At 43.9% G+C, this 8494-nt stretch overlaps 1 non-coding gene across 1 annotated transcript; it reads left to right on the top strand.

Moving 5' to 3' along the window:
* The first annotated feature begins 7063 nt into the window (after nt 1-7063).
* Nucleotides 7064-7146, top strand: trnas-uga (transfer RNA serine (anticodon UGA)). The gene has a single exon. It is a non-coding gene; the product is annotated as a tRNA-Ser (tRNA).
* The last annotated feature ends 1348 nt before the right edge of the window (nt 7147-8494 follow it).

Below are 8494 nucleotides of genomic sequence, written 5' to 3'. Positions count from 1 at the left end.
TCATGGAATTGGGCTAATATATTAGCATGCATAGAGGACATAGAACTTAATGGACAGAAAGCAAAGAGTAGGGATAAATGGAGCATCTTCAAGTTGGCAGGCTGTTACCAGTGGAGTGCCCCAAGTAACATTGCTGGGGCCTCAGCTATTTCCAATGCTGAGAGTGATGTGGAAGCAAATTCAGTCCTGGGTTGAAGAGAGAATTGGTCCTCACCATCATAGATGCCAGTCTTTGGACAATTCGATTAAATCCACGTGATACCAAGAGATTGGTAAAGGCACTGGATACAGAAAAGTCCATGGACCCTGAAAAAATCCCAGCTGTCATACTGAAGACCTGTTCTCCAGAACTAGCTGTGTCTTTAGACAAGCTGTTCCAGGACAGTTGTAATATAGACATCTACCCGACAATGGGGAAAATTGCCCATTTATGTCCTGTCCACAAAAATCGGCAGAAATACAATCTGGCCAATTACTGCCACATTAATCTACTCTCAATCATCAGCAAATTTGTGGAAGGTATCATCGACAGTGTTATCAAACAGCACTTACTCAGTAATAAATCACTGACGGATGCTCAGTTTGGAATCCACCAGGGGCACTCAATTCCAAACCTCATTACAGACTTGGTCCAAACATGGAAAATAGAGCTGAATTCAAGAAGTGATAGTAACTGCCTTTGCCAGCAAGGTAACAGCAGACTTAGTATGGTATCAAGGAGCTCAAGCAAAACTGGAGGCAATGGGAATCAGGGGGGAAATGCTCCACGAGATGGAGTCCTACCGAACACAAAGGAACATGGTTGTGGTTCTGGAGGCCAATCATCTCAGCCCCAGTACATTGCTGCAGGAGTTACTTGGGCTGATGTCCGAGGCCCAACCATCTTCAGATGCTTCATCAATGAATTTCCCTCCATCATAAGGTCAGAAGTGGGGATGTTCACTGATAATTGCAGAAAGTTCAGTACTATTCTCGACGCCTCAGATTCTGAAGCAGTCCAGGTCCACATGCAAGAGGACCTGGAATATATTCAGGCTTGGGCTGATAAGTGGCAGGTAACATCCACACCACCCAAGTGCCAGGCAATTATCATCTCCAACAACAGAGAATCTAAACATCTCCCCCTGACATTCAATGGCATTATCATCGCTGAATCCCCCACCATCAACATCCTGGGGATCAGCCTTGCCCAGAAACCTGGAACAGCGATAAACATACTGTGGCTGCAAGAGTTGGTCAGGGGCTGGAAATTCTGCAACTCATCTTCTAACTCCCCAAAACCTGTCCACCATCGAGAAGGCGGAAGTCAGGAGTGTGATGGAATATTCTCCACTTGCCTGCATAATTTCAGTCACTACAGCACTCCAGAAGTTCAACTCCAACCAAGACAAAGCAACCTGCTTCATCACCACCCTATCCACCATCTTAAACATTCACTTCCTCCAGTACGATGCACAGTGGTAGAAGTGTGTATCATATACAAGGTGCAGTGCAGCAATTCACCAATGCTCCTTTCACAACTCCTTGCAAACTCGCATCCAGTATCACCTAGAAAGACGAAAGAGTAGATGCATGGGAACAGCACCACCTGCATGCCTCCATCCAAGTCACACAACATCCTGACTTGGAACTATATTGCTGAGTCAAAATCCTGGAACTCCCTCCCTAACAGCACTGTGCATGTATCTCACCATATGGACTTCAGCGGTTCAAGAAGGCAGCTCACTACCACCTTCCCAAGTGCAATTAGGGATAGGAAGTACATTCCAGCATTGCCAGGGACCCTCATATCCCAAGAACGAATAAGAAAAAGAATGGATAATTATCTTACGAAAAAAATGTGCAGAACTGCATGGAAAAGGCGGGTGTGTTGGACCAGCTGAGTTGCTCTTGCAGAGAGCCTGCATTCATATAAAGGGCAGGAACACCTCCTTCTGTGCTGTAACAATTTTATGATTCAATTCTATTCTGTTATATAAAGGAGACATTTTGCTCCAACTACACAATATTCTGGTTAGACCACACCTGGAGTACTGTGTATAGTTTTGGTCTCAGCCCTTTATAAAGGATACACATTGGCCTTGGAAACAGGGCAGTGAAAATTTACCAGAATGGAGCCAAGGCTCTCATGGTTAAATTATGAGGTGCGATTCATTCAAGCAGGCCTGCATTCCTTGGAATATCGGAGATGTCTGGATGATTTGATTGAGTATTTTAGGATTAGGAAATGAATTAGAACATAGAACATAGAACATAGAACAGTACAGCACAGTAGAGGCCCTTCGGCCCACGATGTTGTGCCGAACTTTAACCGACACAAGATCTAAGTAACTACCTACCCTTCATTCTACTATCATCCATGTACCTATCCAAGAGTCACTTAAATGCCCCTAATGTATCTGCTTCTACTACCACCGCTGGCAGCGCATTCCACGCACCCACCACTTTCTGTGTAAAGAACCTACCTCTGACATCTCTCTGAAACCTTCCGCCAATCACCCTAAAATTATGCCCCCTGGTGATAGCGCGTTCCACCCTGGGAAAAAGTCTCTGAATATCCACTCTATCTATGCCTCTCATCATCTTGTACCCCTCTATCAAGTCACCTCTCATCCTTCTTCGCTCCAATGAGAAAAGCCCTGGCTCCCTCAATCTTTCTTCAAATTAGTCGGCGAAATAGAGAGAAACTTCTTTTTTCCCTTGTTGCTTTAAATGTGGTGCGTTGTGTTCTCATCTTGAATCGTAGAATAACGGAATTATAGAAAGTTCAAGGGACAGAAAGAAGCCACTTGGCCCATTGCGTCTGTGTGGCCAAAAATTGATCCACCACTTCTAATCCCACCTTCCAGCATTTGGTTCATAGCCCTGAAGATTATGACACTTGAGATGCATATCTAGACTCCTCTTAAATGAGTCCAGGGTTTCTGCCTCAACTACCCTTTCAGACAGTGAGTTCCAAACCCCCACCACCCTCTGGATGAAAAGATTGTTCCTCATCTATCCTCTAATTTTTCTACCAATCATTTTAAATCTATGCCCCGAGTCATTGACCTCTCTGCAAAAATAAATAGGCCATTCACCTCCACTCTACCCCTCAACATTTTGTACATTTCAATCAGATCTCCCCTCAGCAATCTCTGTTCCAAGAACAACCTCAAAATAAATTAACAACTCCATTTCCCAAAGCATTTCTAAAGATTCACAAAGCTGGAGACTAGATTTTATTCTCATTCCTTTCGATTTTTCGCACTCCCAAGTGCAAATACTTTCCAAAACTGCTTCACGGTTCTTCACCTTGCATCATGCCCAGGGCTGAGGAAGTTCAGTGATGTGGAGATTCTGGACACGTGGCGGCCAAATACAAAGCAGCTGTAAGCAGGAAGGCCACCAGACAAAGTACTGGAAGTAGAGTAAGTGCTGCAATCTGTGTGATGAGGACACCTGGACAAGACCTACCTACAAACGCAGCCTCAGTTACACACAGGCAGAAATAATCAAGGAGGAACAGGTGGAAGGAACAGCAAACATGTCTGCTGCAAAGTTACAAAATGTAAACCACATTGACTCCTAAAGAGTGAACTAACAGCCATATACACCGAGAGTGTATCGGGTGGTAAATGACCGGGTTGGATTTGTCCTGCATTTTGTGTGCAGGACATACCTGAGCAATTTCCACATTGCCATGTAGATGCCAGTATTGTAGCTGTACTGGAACAGCTTGGCTAGGGGAGCGGCAAGTTCTGAAGCACAGGTCTTCAATTCTATTTTCGGAATGTTTTCAGGGCCTTTGCAGTATCTAATGCCTTCCACCGATTCTTGATATCACGTGGAGTGAATCATATTAACTGATGACTGGCATCTGTGATGCTGGCGACATCAAAACGAGGCCAAGATGGAACATCCACTCAGCAGTTTTGGCTGAAGATGGATGCAAATGCTTCAGCCTTGTCCTTTGCACTGATGTGCTGGTCTCCCCCATCATTGAGGATGGGGATATCTGATGTAATCTGATCATGCGTTATCCTCTTTAATACATCCTGAGCGTTCTCTATCCTATCTGATAGATCCTGACCCTTCCTTAAACACTTTGAATCTCCTTTAGCTCATGATCTTCTCTAATATGCTCTGTTATTTCTTTGATATACTCTGAGAATCCCTTACTGTCACTGTACACACTTATAGTCTTTAGATCCTCTGGTTAACATATTAACCCCTTATATTCCCTCTCAGCCTCTATAATCCCCATGTCCTTGTGAATTCACGAAGAAACGCTTCAACTCTCTGAAACTATGAGAAAAGTGTTTTGTAAGCCATGGCACAGATCGATGTGTGTGGAAACGGCTGACTTTACAGCATGTGCAGGAAAATAAAGAGCAAACTTGTGTGTGTGAGAAGCACACAGATAGGGTGTGCCTGGAGCTGCACACTCACTTATTTAGAGATACAGCACTGAAGCAGGCCCTTCGGCCCACCGAGTCTGTGCTGACCATTAACCACCCACAATCCTACACTAATTCAATATTCTTACCACATCCCCACCTATCTATATATTTCCCTACCACCTACCAATACTAGGGGCAATTTATGATGGCCAATTTACCTATCAACGTGCAAGTCTTTGGCATGTGGGAGGAAACCAGTGCATGCAGAGGAAACACACGCCGACAGAGGATGAACTTGCAAACTCCACACAGGCAGCTCCCAGAATTGAACCCAGTTCGCTGGAGCTGTGAGGCTGCGCTGCTAACCACTGCACCACTGTGCCACCCACTTGGGACAAGTAAACAAAAAAAAGGAAACCATTTACGTGAAAGCAGAATATTAAAAACAGACACTGCTGGAAACATTCAGCAGGTCAGGCAGCATCTGTGGAGAGATATTCCTTTCACCAGGATACAATTATCCACTTTGATACTTCACATAGCTCCGATCTTATACTCTCCACATCTCCCTGCAGGAAGTGTTTGGGCTGAAATGATGGTTTTGTAGATTTGAGCAAACAGAGTAAGGCAGCAATACATAACTCCCCCACTGCGGCCTGGGGAAGGATGGAACTCAGATTCAGGAATCTTGGATGTGTTGATAAAAGGAATAAAAGAACACATTCTTCTTCACCACAATAACCATGAGGATGGAATTCAAAACCATGCGTGCAGGTGTAATGGATTCATGGGCCGTCGACTGAACCTCTCAGCCACATCGTCCCAGGAACACGGCTCAGAAAGTTCTCATATTTCCTTCATTCTCATTACAAAGCCCTGGACTCAGAGAGCGCACAGCAAGAAAACTCACTTTTAATTATCAGTCATCAGTGCCAGAATTTAATCTCTATTCGCGTGGTTATGTGGATTTATGTTCCAGTCTTATGAGCGACGGGGTTTCCAATCCCAATGCTGTCATAACTTGTGTTATATCGTCAGAAAAGCTACTTAGATGTAAAGTTGAAAATAAAAGCAGAAGATGTTGGAAATATTCAGCAGGTCTGTTTGCTTTCGTGGAAAGATCATCTTCACTAAAAAGATCTTTGTCGAACAATCCATGTTCGACTATCGCAGCTGATTGAGTGGGACTGTGACTGTATAATGGTGAATACTCTGTGTTGTGGTCACAGCAACACCGATCAAGACAGAGCTTGTTTTATGTCTTAAATCGGCTGCTGTACCTGATAATGGAATGCAGCAAAGAACCAATCTTTACTCCATGAAAATTTATTTCTTCTTGATGGATGAAAACTATTGCCTCCTTTTACATCATCGCACTTACACATGCCTGTGCTTCAGGCTCCAAAATTCAAACCCACCTCTTCTCTCAGATTATTCCTTCCACTATTAATACTGACTTCCTTCCATTTCATTTTACTGCAGCTTCGCCGACTGTAACATTCACTTTCATGGTTTTTTTATAGCCTTTTTTTCTTAAAGCCTTTCTGGGTGACCACCACTAATTCTAAGTTGCACATGCTCCATTCGCACCAATGTTCATTTGGGCCTTGAACTCAGTCCATACATTTTGGTCTAAGTGACCACTCGGCAGACACACACGACAAAAGCAGGGCTACACTGAGGAAGGACAGAGTCGGAATGCTGATAATATTTATTTGGGGAATTTTCTGAGACAAGGGATGTGACTTGAGGAACTGGGTTTTGATTTCGTGGCAGTTGGTGTTTTTCTCATGAACTGTGTTCTTTGATGAAGGAACGGAGACATTTGATGAGGGCAGTGGTAATGTGGTTGCTGTTGTGGAGATGGATTTTCAAAAGTCATTTGGTGAAATACCACATCATCAACTTGTTAGAAAAATTAAAGTGATGGAATTAAAGAACCAGTGACAGCGCGGATACATAATTATCTGAGGGATATAAAACAGAGAATAGCGAGAAGAAAAGAGGACTGATTTCCAGGGTGATGGAGAAAAGCTGGATTGTGGGATTAAACTGACTGATCTTCCAAAGAGCTGGCACAGGCTCAGCGGGTCGAGAGGCTTCCTTCTGTGCTGTAAAATTCACTCATTCCATCATGTAAATTTTCACATCAAATGGGAGATGTAATTAGAACATTAGAACATTAGAACATTACAGCACAGTACAGGCCCTTCGGCCCTCGATGTTGCGCTGACCTGTGAAACCATCTGACCTACACTATTCCATTTTCATCCATATGACTATCCAATGACCACTTAAATGCCCTTAAAGTTGATGAGTCTACTACTGTTGCAGGCAGGGCGTTCCATGCCCCTACTACTCTCTGAGTAAAGATACTACCTCTGACATCTGTCCTATATCTATCACCCCTCAACTTAAAGCAATGTCCCCTCGTGTTTGCCATCACCATCAGAGGAAAAAGACTCTCACTATCCACCCTATCTAACCCTCTGAATATCTTATATGTCTCTATTAAGTCACCTCTCCTCCTCCTTCTCTCCAACGAAAACAACCTCAAGTAATGTAATGTAATGTAATGCAATTCAAGGCTCAAAGACAATGATTCCCAGAATATGTGCAGTCGAAGGCAATTGTATAAAGCATTGTACCGATAATTAAATACAAAGGCACGTTCTTATTGTGCTGTGATGGCTGAGTGGTTAAGGTTTTGGACTTGAAATCCAATGGGGGTTTCCCCGCGCAGGTTCGAACTTTGCTCACAGCGAAGTTGGTATCATTTTCCTCGAGTCGGCTGCTCCATTTGCTGATTAGAAATGTTCAAATGTGTGAACAAAGAAAATTACAGCACAGGAACAGGCCCTTCGGCCCTCCAAGCCTTCGCCGATCCAAATCCTCTATCTAAACATGTCTCCTATTTTCTAAGGGTCTGTATCTCTTTACTTCCTGCCCATTCATGTATCTGTCTCGATACATCTGAAAAGACGCTATCGTGCCCGCGTCTACCACCTCCACTGGCAATGCATTCCATGCACCCACCACCCTCTGCGTAAAGAAATTTCCACGCATATGCCCCCTAAACCTTTCCCCTTTCACTTTGAACTCGTGTCCCCTTGTAATTGAATCCCCCACACTGGGAAAAAGCTTCTTGCCATCCACTCTGTCTATACCTCTCATGATTTTGTACACTTCAAACAGATATTGTGAAGCTGAACAAAAGGTAAGAAATAAACACAAAAATCAGCCTGTTTTTACAACATTTGCCACTACCAAATGCATCTTCCCCTCCCTTCCCCTGTCAGCATTCCGAAGGGATCATGCCCTCCACGACACCCTGCTCCACTCCTCCATTACCCCTACCACCTGGTCCCCATCCCATGGGACCTTCCCCTGCAATCGCAGGAGGTGTAATACCTGCCCATTTACCTCCTCTCTCCTCACTATCCCAGGCCCGAAACACTCCTTTCAGGTGAAGCAGTGATTTACTTTTACATCTTTCAATGTAGTATACTGTATTCGCTGCTCGCAATGTGGTCTCCTCTACATTGGGGAGACCAAACGCAGACTGGGTGACTGGTTTGCTGAACACCCTCCCTCAGTCTGCAAGCAGGACCCTGAGTTTCCAGTTGCTTACCATTTCAACACACACCCCCTGCTCTCATGCTCACATCTCTGTCCTGGGATTGCTGCAATGTTCCAATGAACATCATCTCATTTACCAATTAGGCACACCACAGCCTGCCGGACTGAACATTGAGTTCAATCATTTCAGAGCATCAGTGGCCCCCCATTTTACTTTTAGTTTCAGTTCTTTTTTCTTTTTTACAATTTTTTTTCAATGTTTATTTCATTTCATCTTAGTTTGTTCAGTTTGCTTACCCACTGTTTTTTTTTCATGTTTGTACTTGCTGCTGTTCACCTTTCAGTCCGTTAACAACCTATTTGTTCTAATGCTTTGTCTTTCAACACACCATTAACATATTGTTTGCCTTTGCTCCATGATCTTTTGGTCAGCTTTGTGGCCTTGTCCAATCTACACCTTCTCCTTTATTATCTCTTGCCCCACCCCCGCCTCACTTGCTTATAATCTTTGACATTTCTAATATTTGCTAGTT

This window comes from Heterodontus francisci, chromosome 34, assembly GCF_036365525.1.
Source record: "Heterodontus francisci isolate sHetFra1 chromosome 34, sHetFra1.hap1, whole genome shotgun sequence".
NCBI classification, from domain to species: Eukaryota; Metazoa; Chordata; class Chondrichthyes; order Heterodontiformes; family Heterodontidae; genus Heterodontus; species Heterodontus francisci.
Note: the sequence above shows the minus strand (reverse complement) of the source record. Positions and strands in the feature narration are given on the sequence as shown.